The sequence below is a fragment of the Muscardinus avellanarius genome (genome assembly GCF_963383645.1).
Source record: "Muscardinus avellanarius genome assembly, chromosome: 4".
NCBI classification, from domain to species: domain Eukaryota; kingdom Metazoa; phylum Chordata; class Mammalia; order Rodentia; family Gliridae; genus Muscardinus; species Muscardinus avellanarius.
This window is the reverse complement of record NC_137789.1, coordinates 88,569,109-88,588,493: the sequence shown is the minus strand read 5'-3', so window position 1 is coordinate 88,588,493 and position 19,385 is coordinate 88,569,109. Positions and strand designations below refer to the sequence as shown.

At 39.4% G+C, this 19,385-nt stretch overlaps 1 protein-coding gene and 1 pseudogene across 3 annotated transcripts in view; both read right to left on the bottom strand.

The window, feature by feature from the left end:
- Positions 1-19,385, bottom strand: part of PRKG1 (protein kinase cGMP-dependent 1) — a gene marked incomplete at both ends in the record, with an annotated part of 1,321,419 nt that overhangs the window by 745,669 nt on the left and 556,365 nt on the right. The gene's annotated exons all lie outside the window — the stretch shown is intronic.
- LOC308261929 (cytochrome c oxidase assembly protein COX11, mitochondrial-like) lies at positions 13,127-19,231 on the bottom strand (annotated as a pseudogene). The gene is made up of 2 exons: positions 18,494-19,231; positions 13,127-13,154 (listed from the first exon to the last, which is right to left on the bottom strand). The product of its transcript is annotated as a cytochrome c oxidase assembly protein COX11, mitochondrial-like (transcript).

Genomic DNA, 19,385 nt, shown 5'->3' with positions numbered 1-19,385 from the left:
TGCTGGGATTATGAGTGTGTGCCACCACGCCTGGCTTTAGTTGTGACTTTGATGAACGGAAATTCTTGATTTTTATGTATCCCAATTTATCAGCGTTTCCTTAAAAGTATGTTTTTAATTAAGACAACTCAGTGAAATCAGCTGGGTGTTATAGAATTCTCCTAGGTGTATGTATAATGAAATGTGTTGGGACTCCACCAAGTTGTCTTATTTTTTTTTTTAACTTTTATTTTTATTGGTGCACTGTATTCATACATCATAGTAGGATACATACTTTTGTAGACATACATGCACACTTTTCCCAGTCAGCCCCCACCCAATCCCCACCCCATTCTCTCCCTATCCCTCCCTCCCATGCTTGGCTTAGTAGTTGACATCTAGTATTATGGCAATTTATCTAAAATTAAAAATGATAATCTCACATAACAGTTTCATTTGTCTGATACCAAGCTTTTGATGACTTAAAGATAATATTTCAATATTTCTTTTTGCTTTCTTTCTTACCAGAGAATATTTTTTTTTCTATTTTTTAGGTGAAACTATCATATATTTATATATTTATTTTTCAGAAAAAAATCTATCCTAATATGGAATATGGACTCTAGGTACCCAAAACGATCTTGAAAAAGAACAAAGCTAGAAGATATATATTTTCTGATTTCAAACCATATAAAGCTACAATAATTGAAACAGTGTAGTACTATTCTAAAGGCAGATATATAAACCATTGGAGTTAAATAAAAGCCTAGAGCTAAATTCTTCCCTATATTGTCAAGTTATTTTTGACAAGGTTTCCACGAACATTTGGTGGTGGAAATATTAATCTTTTAACTAAATATTGTTAAAAAAATAATTACATGGAAAAGAATAAAATTGGACCCTTACCTAATCCCATATACAAATATTAACTCAAAATAGATAATAGACCTAAATATAAATCTTAAGACTATAAACTTTTAGGAGAAAATCTGGGTCATTAAACCTCACAACATTGAAATTGGCAGTGATTTCTTGGTTATGATTTCAAAGGCACAGGCAACAGAGGAGTATACAAACTCCCTAAAAAAAAAATTGTATATCCAAAGACAATGTAAACAGAGTTAACAGTTACTAATAGAATGGGATAAAATATTTCCAAATGCTATATCTGAAGGTGTATTAATATTCCAACTAGGAATCCTAGAAATTAACAACAATAAAGGCAAACAATACCCTTTAGAGATAGGTAAAAGACTAACATAAATAATGAATCTCCACAGATAACCAATCTTAGTTGTTTGTTGGATGGAAAATCTTGTTTCTCTAGTTCTGGAGTGTGTTACCTATTTCTTCTTTGTAGTTAATCTCTTTGAGTATTTTCTCTAGTGCTGGTTTTGAAGACATAAATTCCTTCAGTTTCTGTTTGTCATGGAAGCTTCTTATTTCTCCATCTAATTTGATAGAAAGTTTTGCTGGGTAGGACATTTTTGGCTGGAAGTTGTTTTCTTTCAGAGTTTGGAATATGTTACTCCAAGCCCTTCTGGCTCTCATAACTTGGTTTGGGAAGTCTGGAGTGATTCTAATTGGTTTGTCTCTGAATGTCACTTGGCCCTTTGCTTTTGTTGCCTTTAAGATTCTCTGCTTGGCTTCCACATTGGTCATTTTGACAATTATGTGGCATGGGGATCCTCTTCTCCGATCCTGTCTAAAGGGAGTTCTATAAGTTTCCTGGACCTGTGTATCGACCTCTTGCTCTATGTCTGGAAAATTTTCTGCTATTACTTCCTTGAAGAGATTGTTGATCCCTTTGGTTTCACTTTCTTTTCCCTCCTCTATTCCAATTATTCTTAGGTTAGCTCTCTTAAAATGGGCCCATATTTCTTCAATATCAGATTCCTGCTGTCGGATATTTTTTTCTAGATTAGAAACTATGTGTTCATTTTTGGATTGCTCATCTTCTAAGAGCGAGATTCTGTTCTCCATGTGTTCTAATCGGTTGTTTATGCTTTGAATTGAGGCCTTTACTTCATTAATTGCATCCTTTATCTCTTTTTGGCTCTCTCTGAGTTCTTTTCGAAGCACCTCTATTATTTCTACAGTTATTTTCCTGATTTGATCTTCTAGAAATCTCTGATTTTCAGTTTTATCGGGTTCTGATGTTGTGGGGTTGTGGGCATTTATTGCTCCAGTATTATTCCTCTTTCCCATGATTTCGGATGTTTGTGCCTTCTCTGGGTTCTTCCCTTGGGTCACTATGACTTCACTTAAGGTGCTCTGGATCTCGAGTCAGTAGTATCTCAGACTCCTTTACTGGGTTGTATCACAGAGTCTCCGACCCAGAGAGTCGATAGAGGCTGCTTTAGACTGTGGGGGGTGCCAGGTTGCACGTTCTCCTATGGTGTGATATCTCTGCCACCGCCCCTCCCCCACTGGGTCAAGTCCCAGGGAGTACAGTACTGGGATTTCTCCTCTGTGGCCCGCAATTTGACTCACTGTTCTTGAGTACGCAGATGTAGCTGTACTGGCCTCGCTGGATTCGGTGCTGCTGCCGCTGGTGGCAATATGACGCCGCTGCTATGCCCTCGGCTGTGGGGCTGGTGTTTTTCTTCTTGGTTTTGGTTTCCACTCTGAATCCCTGCAGCGTGTGCTGAGCTCGGCCACTGGGAACTTTAGATGCTCTCTGCGCGGAGAAATCCCGCCTGGCTGTTTCGCAGTGGCTCACCTCGGCTTGCTGTAGCCGTCCCGTGAATTCGCCGGCAGTATGGCGCTGCTGCCGCCGCGTCTGCCGCGTCCTCGGGCGATAGGCCGGTTATCTCCTCTGTGGCTCTGTTCTCAGTCCGCTTTCTCTCTGGAGCCTGGTGATTTTTTGTTTCACTGGTGATGGTGTTTTCTGGCTATGAAAGGCGCTGATTTTGTGGTAATGGAGGTTTGTTGTTAGCGGGGCTCTTAAGCCCCGCTTTTCTCGGTCGCCATCTTCCCGGAAGTAAGTTGTCTTATTTTATTCACCAAAAGTGAGCACTATAACTGTTGTAGGAGTCTGCCAACCTCTCCTGTCCAAAGACTGTTCCACTGTAAACTGAATACTACATTTCAACTTATTCTTAAATTATATAAAGGAAGAGATAGAAAAGTTATGTTAAGAACTGTGCAATAAAGGGACAAGAATGTAACACTTTAACCTGTTACTTTTTATTAGTATTCTACACTCTGGGCATGTGTATACATGCCATGATTATTTATCAAAACTCTCTAGTCATACAGCAAAATAATGTAATCACAACATAAGAAACACAAAATTAGTTTATATTAAAATGTATAATTCTTTCAAAACATGATTGTGTGTGTGTGTGTGTGTGTGTGTGTGTGTGTGTGTGTTTTGCTGGAAACTGAAACCAGGGACATTGTACCTCCAAGCTACAACCCAGACCTTTATTTATTTATTTATTTATTTATTTATTTATTTTTAAACGAGGTCTCAGTAGGTTACTGAGAGCCTTGCTAACTTGCTGAGACTAGATTCAAATCTGCAATCCTCTTGTCCAAGCCTCCCAAGTCCTGAGATTACAAGCTTGCGTCACCATGCCCAGCTCAGATAATTTCTTGAAGAAAATAATTAAAAATTGCAGAACTATTACAGGGAAATGGATGGAACTGGAGGATATTAGGCTAAGTGAGATTAGTCAGCTGCAAAAAGTAAGGAATCAGTTGTTTTCCCTAATATGTGAAAGCTAAGGTGAAATGGGTCATAGGAGGAACTCCAGGTTAAAAAGGAGAGCCTATAGAGAAGGAAATAAGGCACCCTAACTGTGGGGATGGGAGGAGGGGAGAAGGAAACTCTTTAAAACACAGGATGTACTTATTCCTATCCTAGTCAACCACTAAGCCAAGCTTTAGAGGGAGGGATGGGGAGAGAGTGGGGTGAGGAGTGGGTGGGGGCTGGCTGGGTGTGTGTGCATTTATGCCTACACAAGTTTTTTACCCCAATATGATGTATAAATACAATGCACCAATAAAAATTATAAATAAATAAATAAATAAATAAATAAATAAAAATTGCAGAACTATTTAACAAGTAAAGAAAATGCTAAGAAAGACTAGATATCTAAAGCAACATCAATAATTGAAGCCCCTTTTGCAATTTAACATTCACCCAGTGTATAACAAGGTTTAAAATATCAAGTATACCTATGTGTTGGTACATATGAGCAGGTACTTTCCTCTACCTTTCGCTAGTGACTTGTTCACTCCAATACCCTGCTTCTCTCTGTACGTGTTTTCCATGGGCTGGCCTGGATCTGATAGGATCTGTTATCCACTTAAGATCATTTTAGTTTTTCTTTATTACCTTTCATCTGAGTACAATTTGTGTATATATACATACACAAACACATATACCCTTTATAGATGCAATAAATTACAGCTTTATAAGCCTAATTAACTTAAGCTTGGCTTTAATTAAATTTTGGGAATGGACGGCATAACAAAGTTCCTTTGATAATGTCATTAGCTGGTAACTACATATTTTCTAATTACAAAGCCAGATTTTAATTATTATTTATTACATACTGCATGTTACTAGTTTCATTGTCATCTAAACAAATTAGAGCTTGTCAAGTGGAATGAAAGCACAAGATCTGAGGGTTCTCTCCAATTACACTGAAGAGCAGGACTTTTCCTGTTGTTGTTTTCCAAATCACACACCTTTAGCAAATGGTCAGATAGTTTTGTATCAAGGCCATCATAGGTTTGTAAAATTAAAAGAGTACACTGAACTTTAGAACTCGGTGTGTGTTAAAGACCCCCTAGGAGTCTATGGAACATGAGAAATTCTGAAATAACTGGGTAAAGCTTGTTCCTTCCTATGGAATGCATATGGAATTATCAGACAATGATCATTGTGTGCTTTTATGGGATGGTACTGGGATTGAACCCAGGGACATATCTGAAAGGGGCAAGGAAAACAGGCAACCTTTACAAATCTTAATTCTAAAGCCCCTTTGCTTAAGACTTGTTCTGGCCATCCCACTCCTCAGCATCTTTCCAAAAGAACTGAAGTGTTCCTGTGTTACAGTAGCACAATTCACAATAGCCTAAATATGGAATCAACCTAGGTGCCCATCAACAGATGAATGGATAATGAACTGTGGTCTCCACACATGTAATGAAATTTTACTCAGCCATTAAGAAGAGCAAAATCATGTCATTTGCATAAAATAATGGATCTAGGGAATATTATGCTAAGTGAGATCAACCAGTCTTAGAAAGTCAAGCTCCTATGTTATCTCTCATATGTGGAAGCTAGAAAGAAATTGGCAGCAAAAGGGGGCTCAGTCAAATGAGGAGAGAGAGCAGATGAGTGGAAGCGAACTGCTACAGGGTGGCGGGGAGGGGAAAGATGAGGACTAGGAAAAGGAAGAATTCAAATAAGGCTAGGGGAAGGGGCAGGAGGGGCACATGGAGGAAAGTACAAATGATAGAAACATGTATGCCCGAATCACTTAAATCTCACCATGGTGTATAATTACACTGCACCCATAAAAGTATTAAAAATCATGTGCAGAAAATCTCAAAGAAGGAAGGAAGAAGACTTTTGCTGACTTTCACTTGCAAAGGATTATCTATGAAAGCGTACAATGAAAGGATTTTGCTCTTCAGAAAAGATACAGCAAAACGTTGATGAACATCATCATAGACCCGTGTTTTCTGTTCTTAACATAATGACAAAAGGGTGTCAATACCTGCCCTGATGAAGTCAAGTCACAGATGCTAAACTGTTAAATAGTAGGCCACCCTTCACCTGAACTCCCTCAGTCATGTAAGGGATCCACTCTTGTTCCAAATTCTGGACCAAGTTGGAGAAGCTATCTCCAGGTGAAGGTAGGATCAAAACATAGCAAGATATTGCAAAACACTCAGTTTGTTGTAAATTGTAAAAAAATATAGGCAAAGAGACACTTTGGAGCCATTGACTTCATATAGCATAACTTGGCTTGCAAAGATTAAAGAAAAACAAATCTAAATGTGGTCTTAGCCGGATGGGTAAAAAAAGTTCTACTTTTTGTCTAATTTGAGAAGTATGTTTTCTATGAATAGGCCTCAATCTAATAGAATTCAAAATAAAAATTTATCTGACAAATAATACAGATTCCTTTCCCTGACTCCCCCTTTGCAGTTTTGTCCTGGTGTACATATTTGTCTTTTCTCCTCAGTATCACTGTTGTGGTAATAAGATATTTTGGCAATGGCTAACAAACCATGCAAGACAGCACTAGAGTTGTCGGCACCCACCAACAGCTTGAGTCTAAGTACCTCACTACTCAATTCTATCTTACCATGCACCCTGACTCTAAGCCCTGAGTATTAGAGAACTCAGATTCCGAACAGGACAGAACAATTGGAACAGAGTTCCCCAGATAAAGAAATGAGAGGCATCATTGAGGTCACAGACAGTGTAGACTCTGACTTCAACACTCTTTTACCACAGCGGATCACATGCTGGCCATCAGAAATCCGTATAAACAAATGTCCCAGCTAGGTAGGGCAACTTAGTGAAAGCTGGTTTCAAAATGAAGCATAAAATTGATCTGGGGGGTGTAGCTCAAAGGTAGACCATCTCTAGTTCTACATACACACACAAAATACAAATGTTTCAACCAGAAATAGCCAACAGTAGAGGGGAGAGGCAGAGGAAAGAAAGAAAAGAGTACTCATTAGTGGTATAGTGTGGCTTTGGAGATGATCAAACCAGAATACCTGTAACTTCTCTCCCACTGAGGAACCTGACTTAAGGAAAGTTATTCTGTTTGAACTTACTTTTTCTTAAATGGACATAATATCGCAAGTATAATCTTGCCATTTAAGATTATGAGCTTGATCTTAAAAAAAAAAGTGAAAAGTGGTGTTAGAGGGAGAGAATTAAGGGCAAGCCTATAAGCATGGCTCAGATTCCTGAAAGTCGCAAAACATACATAAAATGTAGATTCTTCTGACTTAAGAATTTTAAGAACTCTCCTTTCTACTCTGCGCCTAGAAGATACCAGGGGCTTACTTTATAATTTAGCTGTATCTAGAAGCATAATTGTTTATACACAGTTCAAAATACAATCATAAAATGTAAAACAGGTTTATAGTAACATTCCCAGAAACCATGCCCATGAATGTACACATCATTATTGCTACAAAGTGCCCAGAATTCCTTACATGAGTTAAAATGGTAACAATTCATCAGCTTTTGTTTCTCCAGGAATTAGCATGCCATAGGCACTGCAACTCATTTTGGAAACAGGCATCTTCATTTACTTCAACTTGACCTTAAGAAATCAGAGAGAAACATGCAACAGGGAGTGATGGAGAACCCAGAGATCTGCAGCTTGATGCTTCCCGGGCGAGGGCATCCGGCACTGCGCCTTCGTTAGTGATGACAACTGCAAGATTGACTTGAGCATCAACCACCACTTCCTACTGTCACCAGGACTTGTGAGTCAGGACGTCCTACAGAGAAATCTCTTGTGGCATGGAGTCACACACACACATGTACATGCAAGGACACATTATATACATACATATGCAAGTGTATATACATGGAACCACACAGCTGCACATGTAGGGCGCGCGCGCGTGTGTGTGTGTGTGTGTGTGTGTGTGTGTGTGTGTGTGTGTTGTTTACCAAATTATCCACTGTATTTGGAGCAAAAAGACAAGAATTTAAACCCTAATTTTATCTCTTAACTGCCCACCATTCTATAATCTCTGTTTGAACAAAAGCAACTGTCCTCTGTGTTCATTCTTTGATCCTTTGCCCCTGGGAAATTTCCAAACAGCTGTCCAATAAATATTTCTTAAATAAAGGAACAGCAAAGATTTTTTTTTAAAAAATTTAAGTCCTGTGCCAGTCTCTTAAATTAAATGTTATCATGCCATTCTTAGAAGTATATAAATGAGGTAGAAATCATGCTAAAATAAGGCAGCAGAGGTTCACAGAGCCTGGAATAAGTCTTAACAAAAGCCATACAATTTTGTAGGTGGCACAGCCAAAACCCTTTTGGTTTTGATTTCTGCTTCTGTAAATTGAGAATGACAATGTGTGTGCTCTCACATGGTAGTTATAAGGAGCAAATTAACTTAGCTGCATGCACGTGGTCTGTAAAGAATGAAGTGCTGTGTAAACGAGAGGCGTTATTACTCTAACTTCAGATGCTTAGGGGCAAGACGTGTAACCATCAGTGCCCCACACAGGGTGCTGGCATGGGTGCCTGATGAGAAGGTCTTTAGAATCGTTTCATATCCCAGAGACAATACAATAAGCTTATAGGAGAAAACATTATGGCTTACTAGGGAAATAAAACTCCTAGACTTTGGATCCAATTCATTTTCCAACTATGTTACAACAGTAAAACTACTGACAGCAAAAACATGGTCTGTCCACTTGCTGACTGCACCACGAGTCACACTATCTTTCAAATTTAGATTAAGAGAAATGTAAACACTGGCCAGGCAGGGTGGCACACACTTGTAATCCCAGCATTTGGGAGGCAGAGACTGGAGGATCGTGGTTCGTGGACAGCCTCAGCTACTTAGTGAGGCCCTTCACAACTCAGTGAGACCCTGTTTCAAAAAATGTGAAGACTAAAAAATAGGACCGGAGTTGTAGCTCGGAGGTAGAATGTCCCTGGGTACCATCCCCAGTACCACAAAGAGAGGGGGCCGGGGGTATGCCTATCATTCAGTATTTCAAGGCAAGTGTTTTCCATGGATTTCTTTTTCAAATACTTGTATAGGTCACTTGTGAATTTGATAATTTTAAGGTAAATATAGGGACTTGTTCTTTGGGTATGGTAATAATAATAAATCACAGACTCAATGACACAGTATTATTTGGGGTAATAAAACGGGCTTCTATGCTTTGTTATTAGCATCTTTCTATGACAAATGTCTTAGCAGATTGAGAATAATATAATTTTTAAATGCTAAAGAAAATATAAGTAATAACATCAAATTACAAAATGACTTTTTTCAGTAAGAGTCTAGAGATACACAACTAGAAATATAAATCATATTAAGAAATTTTGGGGGGGGGTTATTCAGGTCTAGAAGAATTTCACTTCCTGACAAAAGAATGAGCCAAGGATGCACTCCCATATTGGTTGTAGCATTTTTATATATTAGCCAAAATATGGCATAAATGAATGACTGCATAAAGAAACTGTGGTACATAAACACACACATAAAAAGAGAGGAAATCCTGGCTGGGTGTGGTGGCGCACGCTTGTAATCCCGTGCTTGGGAGGCAGAAACAGGAGGATCGCGCAGGTTCGAAGCCAGCCGCGCGCGCTGGCTTAGGAGACCCTGTTTCCAAATTAAAAAAATGTAAAAATAGGTCTGGGAGTGTAGCCCGGAGATAGAAGGGCTTCCAGGAACCCCAGTACCACCAAAAAAAAAAAAAAAAAGAGAGAGAGAGAGAGAGAGAGAGGAAATCCTGTCATTTATGACAGCACTGATGAGCCTGGAGGAAATTGTGTTTAAGTGAAACAAATGATACACAGAATGGCAAAAACTGCATGATATTACACGTGGAATCTTAAAAAGTTGAACTCAGAAGGCAGAAAGTAAACGATGGTTACCAGAGTCTGGGACTTGCAGTTTAAAATTTGTTAGATAGTAGGAATGTGTAACATGGTGGCAATCATTAATAACCAGATTGTTGTATTTTGAAAATTAATGAGAGCAGCCCAGCATGGTGGTGCACACTTGTAATCCCAGTACTTGGGAGGCTGAGACAGGAGGATCACAGGTTTGCAGCCTCAGCTACTTAGTGAGGCCCTCTGAACCTTAGTGAGACCTTGTTTCAAAGTAAAGAATAAAAATATAGGGCTATAGCTTAGAGGAAGAATGGCCCTAGATTCAATTCCCATTACTGAAAAAAAAATCACTGAGAAGATAGCTTACATGTTTTCACCCAAAAAACATAAGTATGAGGTAATGTCCATGCTAATGACCTCAAAGAAACTGTTTTGTATTGTATACATATTTCTAAATGTCATATTGTATAAGATAAACATATACAATTTGATTTGTGATTAAAAATTAAATAACATCGTAAATTTCAAAAAGGAAAAAAAAGAAAAGGACAACTTTCTCTCTGTGTGGCATGTTTAGAAAAGCAGAAGGCAGGCTGCCAAGTGTTAACTTTCTCACAACACAAAGTATATATGCTCTTGTACTGTAGACTACTTGCTACAGTTTGAAGGTGGCCAGTGTTTACCAGGGGACAATGAGCTCCAGGTTGGTCTCAGGGAGGCAGCTTTGGAAGAAGTTGTGGACCCTGAGGAGGTGAGAACTAAGGATGTCCTTAGCCCATTGGAAGTCTACCCACGGAAGAGACTGGAACCCACCAGTTCACTCGGCTTCTTGGCATTCTCAGACTCCTGCTCCCTCTCTGATGCGCCACCCTCCCAGATGCCAACGCCAAGGGGCCACCCAATCTTGGACCTGAACCTCCAGAACTGTGAGCAAAAACAAAGACCTTTCCTTATTCTTAAGTAGCTTGCGTCTGGTATTTTTTTGTAGTAATGTGAAGCTAACTAACACGCCACCTCATAGACTTTCCAAATCTTAGCATTATCATCAGAGTGACATAGAAAATATTTCAAAAGTAATTCCAGACTCTTACCTGGCTTCCACCCCAACAACATTGGCCACAATGCTTCCTCTTGAATGAAGTTCAAAAGAACCTTGTTATACCAAATAACTGGACTAAGAAACACCAACAACTGGACTTATACCCTAATGGTAGGATATCTCATTGTCCAGCTAGGTACACATGATTGAAATCTCTTCCTCCCCTCCGTTTCTTCATCTATAGAAAGGAGAGGAAGGTGCCTCATGAGACAAAATGATACAGCATCTATAGAAGTGGTGTGTAATTCAGATTGGGTGCTCAGAAGATACTGGAGTCATCCCATAGCCCTACTACCCTTACTTTTATTTTCTATTTTAATTTTATCTTTAGAACTGCCTTTATGTTTATGGCACAATGCCTGATTTGTAGAAACAAAATAGTGACATTAAACTTACACCATAAAACTGAAACTTATATATCTGTACCATATTTCTACCATGATGATTTCCTCCATATAACTCATTAAAAAATTAACTGCTCCTGTCAGGCATGGTGGAGCACGCTTGTAATCCCAGCGCTTGGGAGGCTGAGATAGGAGGATCACACAAGTTCAAAGCCAGCCTCAGCTTCTAAGTGAGGCTGTCAGCAACTTAGTGAGACCCTGTCACCAAATATAATATAAAATAGGTCTGGGAGTATAGCCCTGAGGCAGAAAGCCCCTGGGTTCAAACCCCCACCCCCAGTACCACACACAAAAAAATTAACTGCTCCTTCCCTACCGCTAGGTCCTATGGATGAGCCATATTTCTAGAATATTTATTTGCTCAGCCTAGTATATGAGCATAATATGCTCCCCCTTAGTGTTATTTAGCTCCTCTAATGCATTGTGTCAATCAGGGCTGATTGCGTGAATATTTCAAGTTGCTGTTTGAAATAACTATTCAAACCATTACAATGTTGTTAGAGAGTCACCAGCTGTAACATTACTAATGAATATTAATGTTCTTTTATATTTGGCTGGCACTGAAATAATAGCAGTTGTCATGTAGCATCAACAATTTTAACTGGGGCACTCTGGACAGTCATTTTCAGTCTGAAATGCCCTCTGGATTATGTTTTGTGGTCACCACACAGCCATGAAGTCAGCTGTGATCAATATCACACACAGCAGGATTGTTGGATAATGTCACAATAAAATGAAACAAAAGCAGTTCATCTCCCCCTTCTTCTGTTTCCATTCTATAAGGTGGATTAAATGCCTTCTAATTTTCTCTGTTTGGCCAAGAGATCCATAAGAACAAATTTCAATGTTTTTTAATCAATCACATTGAAAGAAAATAACAAGATTGGAAGGGAATAAGAAGAACTCAGTTGCAGTAGGTAAGTTTCCTGCCATTTGAGAAAGATCTAGTGTAAGAATTTACTTTCTTTGCCGTATCCACAAGAGAGATCAAATCATTCAGACGTGGCAAAATATTTAAGGTTTTTTTTAAGTCGTCCTGACAAGATGAATGGAACTGCCTTAGAAGAAAATAAATGTTCAAAGCAATCTATGGATTATTAAATCTACATATAGAATGCTGCACACACCCTTTGATAACTGGCAGTTAAGACATGGTATAGCCACAGCCTGGCCCAGGTACTTTATGTCTTTGGTAGTTAGGATTATTTTTAAATATCATCATGAAAAAATATCTGTTTACAAAGGCAGACCACATGTATAGTATTACACATGTAAAAGTAAAACCTAAGGATAAATAGGTATACCATGTGTAATTACCCCTCTTGTGATACATTTACACTAATGATATCAAGCACTACCTTTCCTGGGCATCCCATGTTTGCCAGGTCCTGTGGAAACATTTCCTGGCACTGCCTCCATCACCCTTCAGGCTGTGTCCGGGGCCCCTCCCGCTGTCATCTCCATCTTACAGATGGGCACGTAGGTCATGAAGCCAACAACAAGGTCAGGCTTTGACTCTAGGCCATCAGACACTTGGTCCTCAGCCCAGACACTTGGTCACTGAACCACTGTTTCTAGCTGAGCATGGTGGCGCATGCTTGTAAACCCCAGCTCTTGGGAGGCTGAGACAGGAGGATCGCACAGGTTCAAAGCCAGCCTCAGTTACTTAGTGAGGCTCTTAGCAACTTAGTGAGATCCTGTTTCCACTCTAAGTAACACCATAAAAAAAAACAGTTTGTCAGTAGTATTTAGACATAGAGATATTTATGGTTTAAAATTTACACCATAATAATTTTTTAAAGTAAAACTTTTTTTTTACTTGTAACATTTTATTCCTAAAACATAATCAAGACGTCATTATCGACAAAATAAGATGGGCTGTTGACTCTAGACATGAGAACTTCCCAAAGTGTTAGTGGCCAGGGCCACTTGGGATGGTGCAACTGAAGGAGTCCTAGCCCTCCTCCTCCAAGGGGCCCATCCAACAGCATCCTTTATCTTTTCAGTGGGGGATAGGGGGACAAGGAGAGGATTTATACGAGCTTAGCTCTTTTCTCTCAAACAGGTCACTCACGACCAATGGAAGGAAAAATCCTGAACAAACAGAGCGTGAAAGTTCCATCAGTGTCCCAGGGAATGATGCTGACCAAGTCCTTATATTTGTTTTTGCTTTTGCTTTTTTTATTTTTTGTGGTACCAAGAGCATTCTACCTCTGAACTAGCCCCTCCCTACTCCCCCTCTTTTTAAACTTTTCTTGTTTAAAACAGACCCTCACTAGGTTGCTGAGAGCTTCCCTTATGTTGCTGCGGCTATCCTTAAATCTGTGATCCGTGTGTCTCAACAGCCCAAATACTGATATTACAGGCTGTGCCATCATACCCAGCTACTGTCTTTGCAACTAGGGACTATCCATCTCTCAATCACTGTGCTCATGATACCAAGCAAGACAATCAAAGATGAAAGACACTTTTACAGCAAACTGAGACATTTTTGAAGTCCAGATACAACCAAGAATTATAAACAAATATACAAATAAGAATTCCTAAAAGTATGTTTTCTTTAGACAGCTCATGTAGTCAAATGTACCTGCTTTGTGAGTGGTAAAAGACCTAAAAAATCTCCTTCACCCTATTCGGAATTCTTTCTGTGTGGTTGGTGCCTCAAGGCGTCTGTGCCAGACAATCAGACACTTAGCACCTTTAAAACCCAGGGAGCAAACTAGAGTGGAACAACTAAGGGAATTTTCATAGCTTGTATAAGAGAGAACAATTAGAGATACCTCTTGATTATCCTGATGGGCTCCACTCGATAAGAAAACAGGCCTAATCCAGAGGACTCAGCTTTGCTGAATAAATTGTAATCATTTTCCATTTTTTACTTCTAGTAATCAAACAACAAGTACATCTAGTAATATGTTTGCTAAACATGGACTGAAGACTACCCATTCTGAAATCTACATTACTTGTTTAAATGCCCAAGCATTTTAAATGACTGCTTTTCTTTTGTTTGACCACCATTTTATAATTCAACACTGTAAAAAATATAAAGCTCTCCTCTCTTTTTTTTTTTTCAGTACCAGGAATGGAACCCAGGGGTATTCTACCTTCAAGCTACACCCCCAGCCCACTTTTCATTATTCGTTTTGAAACGGGGTCTCACTAAGTTGTGGAGGGCCTCACAAGTTGCTGAGTCTGGCTGTGAACCTGCGATCCTCGTGTCTCAGCCTCCCAATCCTGGGATTACATGGAAGGATTATGCACCACCAGGCCCCGCTTAAAGCTCTCTTTCATTCTACAAACATTCCCACCTTCCTATTTTTACCCATATGTAAAAAGAGAGAGAGAGAGATTCAAGGATTAGGAGATCAACTGAATTCAAAGAATGATAATCCAAATCGATTCATATTGTTTTTATAACAGTCACACATAGGTAAAGGCCAGAATCTGAGGATTCAAAGGCTAAGAATTAGACCTGGTGAAGATCACTGTTCTATACTATAGATGAGATCATTCTAACGCAGGGTAAGTTCCCACAGCTGTAGAGCAATACCATAGGTGCAGCTCTTCCGAGCATATTTTCAACCAAACTCTTAGTTTTACACAAAACAAGGAAATAGTGAACTCATATTTTTTATTTTGTAAGTGTGGTTATATTGAACTTTGACAGCGTACTGTGTAGACTATATGGCAGGTATTGCCATATTATTTTTAAAGTTGTTCCTTCATCTTCTTATTTGTTTTGTGTATATGGGAAGGGACTGAAAGAAAAAAATGAGGTGCTCTGGTCCAGTGTTGAGTGATGGCAGAGAGTGAATGAAGTGGGGCACCCAGGACAAGTGCCACGCACGTACGGGCATGGTGCACTGCGTGTCCAGCAGCCTCACTGCCTGTCCTCCTTGAGGAGAGGCTACAACAGGGCCTGCAGGTGATTTGTTAGATGCTAAGCACTTCAGAAACTGAGACTGAAAAAAAATAGTAAGCAGAGCCAAAAGTGCATCTCCCTTATTCTGGAAATACAATTTTCCCTCTGAAAGAAATTTAAAGGTGAATTTCTTTCTCTCTACTGGATTTCTAATGCACTCATCTTTGGAGAACACACATCTATAGATAACCTTATGGCTTATTTAGGAGCCCAGCATCAGGTGCAAGTCTGGCATCATAGTCTAGCTTGTTAGTTCAGAAGAAGGACTTGGACTTGCGATTCAGCACCAAACTCTAGTCTTGACCAATCATTCCAAACTGTGCAAGATAACATGTGGTAATAAGTTAGCAAGGCGTTTTATAGATCATAATTATTATTTCATTTGATGATCAAAGCAACTATAATTTGGATCGTGCCACTACCCCCATTTTATAGACTAAGAAACTAAAACTCTGACAGCTTGTGGGAGTCTTCCAAAGTCACCACCATGAAATTAATGAGGCTGAAATTACTTTCAGCTCTTCTAGCTCCAAACTTTGTCACTTTTTAAATCCTAGGAGACTGTTGCCAAAGAATGTACATATATAAAGCAAACCCACCCCTTGTATCAGCAAACCACTCAGGATATGCGCTCTATAATGGCAGAAATAGGTTATTTTCATATGTAACCTAGATCAGTTCAAATAGATGTTGTGTGCTCCTCAGAGCAGACCCTTGACAAAACTGAAATTCTCTGCTTATTTCCTCAAAATGTGCTTGAGAAGCAGGAGGGACAGGTATGTTTGCATCACCCCAGTTGCTGGCCTGCACCCACGTGGCATGGGATTTGAATCTTCAGCAGGACCAAGACCCGGCATGGAATCCCTGAATGACTGCTCAGCTTAATCTGAATGAACTTGTATGACCTCAGCTCTGAGTAGATATTCATTCATTCCCAGGATGGACTCAGACAATAAGCAATTCAAACCCAGAAGAGAGGCCAAATTAGTAAGTCATGTTTTTACTTGTGGGTTTTTCTTGTTTTAAGGGTCATAATACACTAATAATTGAATTAAATTTATGACTCATCTTATAAAAGAATACCTACCATGGACTTCTGTAAGAAATTTCAAAGGATTCATAGATATACAAAGCCTACACATAGGCACCTTTTTTTTGAACATAAGCATTTCTGCTATAATGTGAAAGAAAATCTGTGCCCTTTTTCGTCACATACAATAACTTGGTACAGATGATTGAGGAGAGCCAAAACCTAAGAACAAAATAAGACTAAAATTGGATAGATTTTGCTTACATAGAGATGTTCTGTTGTGACATCTGGGCTGAGGAAACAGAGTTTTGTCAAAGACCTAGTAGCAGACCAGTTCTAAAAGAATGTCAATCCCTTTTGTTAAGTGACTAATACTATGAACCCAGTATGGTGGTGCACACTTGTAATCTTACTACTTGGAAAGCTGAAACAGGAGGATTGGGAAAATTGTGAGTTTGAGGCCAGCCTCAGCAATTTAGTGAGACCCTCAGCAAAATAGAAAAAATCCTGATTCAAAGTAAAAAAAAAAAAAAAATTAAAACAGGATTGGCAGTATAGCTCAGAGGTAGAGTGCAGCTGGGTTCAATCCCTAGTACAATACATATATATTACTAGGGATTAACTATCTTAAAATTTTGACCTAACTAGGAAAGAGATAAGTAGCGAGCACAATCACGGTTGGTGACTACAGGAATAAACAAATCAGAGATTCATGGACAAGCACAGATGGAGCGAGCCTGAGAGTCAGCCAGGACTCTCATTAGGCCAGGACACACGCCTACGAAGAGTGGAAGACATTCCGTAGGAATCCGTGCAACAGGTTACATAACATGCCCAAGATGAGAGGTGTCCAACAGATACCTGTAGAAACTTCACCCTCTCTGAACCTCTGAATCATGATCTGTGCACAGTCCAAATACTTATGGTAAAGGCCAATTTAGAGACATCAAAAGTATAATTTATATGGCCATTTTCTCATCCAGCAAGAGCCCCTCTTTGAAAGATGGAGAAAAGATTATAGTCTGTTGGGTTCCCTGACACTGTCATAATCCTTGGTTAAAAGCAACAGACATTTAAGCTAATGAACAAGATTCCATTATTTTTTTACTATTAAAATAATTTAATGCATTTTTTTTACAAGTTTTGTTCCCAGAAGAACTTCTATGTCTGTAAATCTTCAAAATCCTATCCTTACATTTTAGTATTCAGGGACTTGGAACTATGAGGGTAAAAGCAAGCAGCCTAACAGGTCTTCTACTTGCATTTTATTTCAACATCATGCTAATAGTTTCTAAGTAATTATTCAGTACTCTGAATGTAAAATAGCTCTAAATAATAAAGGAAAAACAAAGTCAATTTGAAATAAGAGTGCTATCTTTAGGCAAGCTGTTAGGACTTAGTGACTCTTCTTCTACTTTCAGATTTAAAATAATAACTGTTGTCACTGAAGAAAAAGTGTAGCCAACTGTTTTAGAATTAATAATAATCATGATCCAAAGTTCTGACCTATGACCTGCAACAAATAACATTGGGCATAAGTTTTGGGTTTTTAATTTACTGTTCCACGTATGGAGGGCTAGTAATTTGGGAGACAACCCTAGAATTAACCTGAATGATGAAGTCCATGCCTGAATATTTAAGAAACTAAGCAGCCGGGCATGGTGGCGCGTGCTTGTAATCCCCCCGCTTGGGAGGCAGAGACAGGAGGATTGCGTTGGTTTGGATCTAGCCTCGCTGGTTTAAGAGACCCTGTTTCCAAATAAAAAATATAAAAATAGGTCTGGGAGTGTAGCCCAGAGGTAGAAGGGCTTCCAAGAACCCCAGTACCTCTAAAAAAAAAAAAAAAAGAAAGAAAGAAAAAAAAAGAAACTAAGTGCTTCTAGTACCAAACCCTTAAAGTTTAGTTACTTAATAGTCATACATACATTCTGCTTAGTCATGTGGGTTTCATGATAAAATCTGAGCATGCTCTCTCCATTTTAAGTGGGTTAAGTTGATAGAAAGAAAGGTAGAACAATTTAAATAAAGGCTTCAATTCACATTTCTGTAGAATATTTCTCCTCTGAGAAGGCAGGACACATGATTTTTTAAAAAATCATAAGTTTGAAGTACGACTTGGTTGCTACTTCAATGATAGCTGGGAACGGGCAGCTTATGCACTACCTTTGATTTAAGAAAAAAGTATAACAGTGGAGAATTCATTTGAACCACCGCCCCCATGCCACTCCTGAATGGCATGGGGCTGTGACTATCTTCTGTGTTTCTATCTTTTTAATAAACTCCTTAAATAAAGTATAATAAAGCCGGGCACGGTGGCGCTCGCTTGTAATCCCCGCGTTTGGGAGGCAGAGACAGGAGGATCGCGCAGGTTCGAAGCCAGCCGCGCGCGCTGGCTTAGGAGACCCTGTTTCCAAATAAAAATGTAAAAATAGGTCTGGGAGTGTAGCCTGGAGGTAGAAGGGCTTCCAGGAACCCCAGTACCACAAAAAAGAAAAGAAAAGAAAAGAAAAGAAAAGAGTATAATAAAGAGTGATGAGAATCAACATTCACCATTCTTGGATCTTCAGCAAATTCAGGATCCATGTAGAAAAACTCTGGCATATCTACTTCTTCTTGGGGATTAAGTCTTTGTTCTTCAAAGCAGAAGCTCTGTTTCTTATGGAAATACTGTCTAGCTTCAAATGGTACAACATAATAAATAGAAATTCCAATTACTGGTTTATCAGTAGGATTCTTAGCTTTATAAAATGCCAGTGCAGACTTTCCTGGTACCACATCTGTTTCTGTTTGCTGAGGTCTAAAGTTCCACTAGAGACTTGCATGCACATCTGCATTGAAGGTAATCCTAATGATTCCATCCTTAGCATGCTTTCAATCTGGTCTGACACATGACCTGCCACTGCTGATCCTCCAAGTCCAGTGGTCTGGCAATAGAGTCCATAAAGGGCCACAGAGGAATAGGAGGCCCCCAGCATGCTCACGGTGGCCACATAGGTGACCATCTTGTTCCCTTAGGGTGCCTTGGCAGTGACATTTTGGCCAAGTCCGGGGCCAGCCTCAGGCGCTCCCATGTCCCGATCCACCTTAACCCTCTCTCAGCTCCTCCTGTCCTAAGAACCCGCTCTATGCTCTCCGCAGCCCCAGTTGGAGACTCAGGGTGGCTCCAGTGCCAGCCACAGAAAGTGAGGCACCTCCGTTCCGGTGCCAGAGCCCTCCCATCCAAAATTCCATTATAAGCAAAAATACAAGAGATTTGTTAAAAGGATACTGAATTATTCAGAATCACAGGAAAACTCTATGATTTATTCCATCCAATTTACTAATTCTTATTTTAATTTCTAGAACTTTGGGGGTCTTATTGAGAAAGTTTCTA